At 38.2% G+C, this 6,745-nt stretch overlaps 1 long non-coding RNA gene across 1 annotated transcript; it reads right to left on the bottom strand.

Annotated features, from left to right (window-relative positions):
• Positions 1–615: 615 nt before the first annotated feature.
• LOC106807540 lies at positions 616–3,330 on the bottom strand. Its single transcript, XR_001393680.1, has 3 exons — positions 3,320–3,330; positions 2,616–2,620; positions 616–1,111 (listed from the first exon to the last, which is right to left on the bottom strand). It is a non-coding gene; the product is annotated as an uncharacterized LOC106807540 (long non-coding RNA).
• Between the last annotated feature and the right edge of the window lie 3,415 nt (positions 3,331–6,745).

The raw sequence follows: 6,745 nt of genomic DNA, 5'->3' as shown, positions 1-6,745 counted from the left end.
CACACACACTCACACACACTCACACACACACACACACACACACACACACACACACACACACACACATCTGTTCCTGACGAAATAGAGCCCAACATCAAATAAATTTCTTCCTTTGTCCATCATACTGTCTACAATAACTCCTTCATTGAGCACATCCCCCCTCCCCACATAATAACTATTCACAAGTTTTACACAACCTATTACCTATGCTACCAAAGCCAGTACCATGGTATCCCAACGCTATGGCTAAACACTGCCACCAACAAAAACCTCACTGACCACACTGATATAAAACCATACTTGACACGAATTGCCAAGTAAACCATCTGTGCAACAATTCCTTAAAACCCTGAAACAAAAAGCTGAAAAGAAAAAAACAATACACAAACTACACCAACCCCAATGCAACACAACAACTCATTACATACCAACAATGCATAACCTGAAATACAACCCCCAAAACCCAATAATATACCATAATACATACTGCATACCTGAAATACAAAAACAACCACACAATAAAATACATACAATACAATATAATATAATAGTCTTGATCCTCGACGATGTTACGATGTCCTCCCTGGCCTTAATGTTGATCTATGCGCTGTTTCTTCTGATGCCGATGCAATAATTGATTTCAGGACGCAATTGTCAAAATGTGCTGTGGCATTTTAATTTCTTCGATAATGTCCAATGGTTTATGCCAAAAGTTCACCAGCACTGCCAATCTGCTAACACCTTAGTGTTTGTGTTAACAAATATTGTTCTCAGAAATTTGAAGGTCGACGACTCTGCTGAATTCTCGCTAAAGTATTGCGTCGTTAAAGTGTTGACGTTACTGAAGTGATGACGGTAGTTTTTCGCTCCTTGCCAAACTGGTATACTGACTGCCGCCTCGATGTCCTGCCGAAATATTTGACCAACTCTGTGTAGCGGAAGATTCGTCCGATGTACTCTCCTCTCTGGATGCCCCGCAACTGCAACAATTATAAAAAAAAACCACCGAACAGTATCTCTCTCCTAACCGATATCACTATAACCATGCCTTTAATATATGCGTGCACACATATATCAAAACCGCAATCTTATGTAATACCCACACTTCAAACTCCTTATCCAACCAAATCTTACCCCCAATTTACTAAAACAACCATCATTCAGAATCAAAACATGTTCATTCTTAACCCTTTTAATCCCCGTTCCTGCTAACATTTTAATCCCTGGTCACGGCACCAAATGTAGGAACGTAGTTTGTATGTTATAATTTATAGTAAAACTAATCAAAAAGAAGTATAATTTTGTGTTCACTAAAGAAATATATTGTTTACAAACAAACAGTCAAAAGTCGCGTCGTCCAGTCTCTCCCCGTCCAACCGTCAGTTCCAACCTCCCCTTAAAATGCCTCTAAAGTCTTACATATCACTCTCTTATCCAATCACTGTCCAGCTCTACTCTACCCTAGCCAATCACACACACTAACACTCTGCTATTCAAATGATTGCGCGCGAAAACCACATCTGACCCGTAGATGTGTAACGTGTCCACTAGTCCCAACCTAGCTATTTCTCATCTCTATGCTAAACGCCGAACCCTGCTTCTATGTACAACTAAATCTATCTACAATTACTAATGCAATGAACATGTGTAAAACACATGTTACATTGTGACAACCTACTACTACACAATTTTTCGGCATATATTCAAGGGAATTAATATGCTTTTGGTTTGGAAATCAGGTATTGCCTGTGTAAGCTCACGGAGATAGGCTGTTAATTGTTTTCACCGGCACAGCTGGTTGCTAGGTTAAGAAAGTTCCGGATGTGGCAAAGTTCCCACATGTCCGCCCGCAGCTATAGGGGCGTTCAAGTTGGTAAACAAACTACGTCATTTTGGAGCATGCGCAGTTTCTGGTGGGCAGAAAGCATTGCTCGTAACCCGTGTTTACATACGATGGCATCGTAAAACAAAACGTAATGAGCCATAAACAGGAATATATACCCGTACAACGATGAAAAACTTCAAATCGTGTCAAGCTTGTCAGTAAGTAAATCGATCACAAGATGGCAGTCTGAACTTAATTTGCTTCGTCTTCTCTCCAAACAATCATCCTATAACTCACAAATCTTCTCCTCACCCCTACAGCTTCCAACTCAACAGCTCCAAAAAGAATATTAGCACATCTTACCCACATCTGATTGTGCACCTAACAAGCCTGAGATCCTGCACCTGCGATCCAAAAATTCATACCTGTTATACACTTGAGTTTCCCGCCATATTTACCCAATTTTCTACTTCTCTATCGGCACTTCCGGAACCCAAGAAATCCAGAGCAATCGTCACCTGTACTGCTACTGAGTACTAATCAGTGTTTTTTTTATCACACATACCTGAGGCTGCGATAAAAAAAAGCCCCAGTCCGCTATCTATTTAAATAAAAATCAGCCGGAAGTCAGGTAAAGACTGAAGTAACCAACCGGAAGTGACATATCTCACCATAACACCGTTGGCATTGCCCCGGACTGTCGACGCCACTCATCACTCACCAGTTCAATAAACCGATCATCTACTCAGACTCTATTACTACTATCTACGAGGACTGCATCTATTTCTACATCTACTCAGCGTACTAAGCTCTATCATCCACCTGGCCAGGCGATGTCTCGCTCCAAACGTTAGAAGGACTCGGCCTCCGGAGAATGAAGACGACGAGAGACACCTCTTAGGCATGGAGCAACGACTAAAGACGTCCATTGAACGTGTTGAGGCACAGGTGAGACGTTTTATAGAGAATGAAACAGCCCCTTTACATAAAGAACTAAACGAGATTAAAATCAGCCAAGAGTTCCTCTCCTCTCAATACGAGGAAATAAAGCTACACCTAGAAAGAGCCCTTAACAGAATGAAAGTAATTGAGGAAGAAAACAGAAATCCTAAAATCAACGGTAAATACACTAGAACGCAACCTTAATGCAAGCAATGCTACGATTAACGACTTAAAACAGTACGGCCGCAGGGACACCACCGAAATCTCTGGTGTACCTCAAACTGAACATGAATCTACAAACAATCTGGTTGCCAGAGTAGCGGAGCATATGAGGGTCAACGTAACGACTGATGATATCAGCGTATCCCACTGACTCTCTAAACCCCGGTCAAGAGCTAACCCTGCCATTATTGTAAAATTTGTATGCCGAATGATAGAGATAAGTTTTTTGCTGCCAGGAAGAATGCGGGTACAGCCAAAGATCTTTGCTTCAGTTCGAACAGCCCTTTGTTCATCAACGAGAGCCTCACTAAAACAAATCCTGTCCTCTACTATCATGCCAGACAGTCAGAAAGAATACTTAAATATAAATATGCATGGACTAGACACGGGCAGATATATCTAAAAAAGTCCGATGAATCAGAAACCCTTAACATAAAATATATACAAGATTTAACAAAACTAGGCTACACCACCCAACAAGCTACCGTCTAAACAAGCGACACGACAGATATCATACCAACCCCCACTCCCACTAATGGCCGAATATTCATGTGTTAAATGTACCAAACCATCCAAAAACAATCAGGACCGCCTACTATGTGACATATGTCTTAACTGGTGTCACCTAAAATGCACTCAGCTAACAAGGATAGACGTTATCACACTCTCAAATTCTGATGAAAGATTTTACTGCAATGCGTGAATTGACAACATAATCCCCTTTCAAAAATTTGATAACGATGATCTGCTTGACCTATATAACGACCACGCGTCGCTTCTGAAATTTTTTCAACTACCCTCAGTAAATCTTTCCCCTGCTCTTTGTGCCACAAAAGATGATGAGCATGACCCAGACCAATATTTATTACAAGGAACTAGCGTCTACTATAAATCAGAAAAGCTCAATAATCTCCTAAATTCCAAACATAAAAATAATCTTATAATTATTCACATTAAGGCTCGTAGCTTGCTGAAGAATCTCCACAAACTAGAAGACTTACTAATATCGCTACCAACACTACCAGATCTAATAGCTGTCTCTGAAACAAAGCTAAACTCACTGAGTCCAACTATTATAAACCTTCCTAATTAATTATACCTTTGTATCTGCTCATCTGAATGAGTTTAGCTTTGTTTCAGAGACAGCTATTGGTGAATGCCGGTGGTGATGGCCTATATGTCAACAAACGGTTAAAATTTGCTATAAAACCCGAGATGGAAATGAAATTGGCCAGATGAGAAAACCTATGGATTGAAATTTTCACCAAAAATCCTAACAAGCCCTACATCATTGGAGTTATATACAGGCACCGTAATCACGATATCGATCCCTTCGAACGGCGACTAGAAGACACTCTAATCTTACTCAACGCAATGAGAACGTCGTACTACATCTGTAGAGACATAAATATTGACCTACTTAAACATGATTCGAATAAAGCCACGAATAACTTTCTAACAATGATTTACTCCAACGAGTGACTTCTCATGATTACTAAGCCAACTCGTGTAACTTGCTCTAGCCATACACTAATTGACAATTTCTATACAAATAATCAACACAACTAAATGATACCTGGAATTATAATACAAGATATATCTGATCACCTCCCAATATTTCTACTAATAAAGTCTGTCGACCTGAGACTAACCCATAAAAAAGTAATGATCCGAAAAAATAAATTTTGACCCTGATAAATTCTTGCATAACCTAAATACCAACATTTCTAATCTTGCCCTCCATGATGTTGATCCTGATATCTCACTAATTGTTAGTCTGTTAGATTTATTTCATATATCTATAAACATACATGCCCCATATAGTGTTCTATCACGTAAAGAAAAGCTCCATAGGAAACCATGGATCTCAAACGGCCTATTAATCTCTGTCCAAGCGAGGAAAAAAATGTTTCTGACCCATCACATACACGGCACCTCACTGCAAAGGAATCTATATAAACAATACTCGAATAAAAAAGTGTGGGAAACTATCAACAACATTGTCAGGATAACAAATTAAAATACACAAGCACATGCAGCCAACCTCCCAATAACAGATATGAAAGAAATATGTAAACGTGTTCAATTCCCTTTACCAAAATATAGGTCCTAAAATAGCAGACAAAATACCCCAAATCCTAGAAGACTTCACGAACTACCTACCAGTCTCAAATGATAAAAGTCTTTTTCTAAAGCCTATTTCATGCCAAGAAATCCTAGATATAATAAACAATTTCGATATACAGAAAGCATCAGGACCTGAAGATATTCCAATAAAATTCATAAAGCTCGCTAAACTACAGAAATTTCCTATTCTCTGTGATATCTATAATGACTGCCTAAGATCTGGTAAATTTCTTAACTTACTAAAAAATGCAAAAATAATACCAATCTACAAAGCTAATTGTCCTAATACGCCCTCAAATTACCGTCCAATATCACTTCTATCACCATTTGCCAAAATATTTGAAAACATTAATATAGACTCTATAAATTCCTAAATCGGTGTAACATACTCTTACCCATTCAATTCGGATTTAGAAAGAATCACTCCACCGCACTAGCAATTTCAGAACTTCATGACACGCTTCTAACATCAATGGATGAAGGCCAAATATCGTGTGGAATTTTCCTTGAATCTTTGGAATTTTGTATCAAAAGCATTCGATACAGTTCAACATAATATCCTATTAATCAAAAACTTGAGCACTACGGTGTAAGAGGATTAGCTCATAACCTTATGAGTAGTTACCCCTCTAATCGCAAACAATATGTTACCATTAATGAGTCTTTCTCAGATCTATTTCGCATGAAATGTGGTGTCCCCCAGGGCTCAACATTGGGTCCTCTCCTTTTTTTAATTTATGTTAATGACTTACCTTTAGCTTCTAATTTCAATACCCGTCTGTTTGCGGATGACACTAACCTATTTATGACTATTCATAACTTAAGAGACCTTGAAAAGTAAGTAACCTTTGTTACGTGCTAACAAACTCTCTCTGAATTATGAGAAAACCAAATATATGCTTATTGACAAAAAGAAAAGAAATCATGATGGTTTCTCGGTAAGGGTTGGTTACTGCAAGCTGCAGAGTTCTACTAACATAAAATACTTAGACGTCTACTTTGACCACCATTAAAGTGGGACTATCTTTTTAAATACTTAAGTACAAAAATCGCTAAATCAGCTGGAATTATCTCAAGTTACGACATTACGTCAATATCAACGTACTTAAAATGATTTACTTCTCCTTATAGTTTACCCGTATCTACTTTATGCCATACTAAGCTGGGGAGCAGCAACCAAATCATTATTACACCCAATAATTAAACAAGATACATCACAAAATAATGAACTACATGACTTTTGCAGGGCCTAGAGATCATGCTACGCCCAATTTTTTCAAACTTGGTATATTAAAACTTTCTGAAATCTATCAACTGTACAGATTTACTAACAATGAACTACCTGCTATTTTTCATAACTACTTCAACAGAACCTCTAATATCCACTCTCACTCTACTAGACTTGCAACGTTAATGTCGTACTACCCAGCTAACACATAACGTTTTCCTAACGTTATGTTCTGGTTTTATTTTGGTTTGGTTTGAATTAAACCTTCTAAGAACGTTCATCAAACGTTATAAATAAAGTTATATATAGGTTCTTGACAAACGTTTGCCACAAACGTTGTGTCAACCACCATTTAACGTTTTGTTATAGTTGCGAAATGGTTAGAAACAAACGTTATCTGC

Source organism: Priapulus caudatus, unplaced genomic scaffold (assembly GCF_000485595.1).
Source record: "Priapulus caudatus unplaced genomic scaffold, Priapulus_caudatus-5.0.1 Scaffold221, whole genome shotgun sequence".
Lineage (NCBI taxonomy): Eukaryota > Metazoa > Priapulida > Priapulimorpha > Priapulimorphida > Priapulidae > Priapulus > Priapulus caudatus.
The sequence above is the reverse complement of the archived record's forward strand: the minus strand, read 5'-3'. Positions and strand labels throughout refer to the sequence as shown.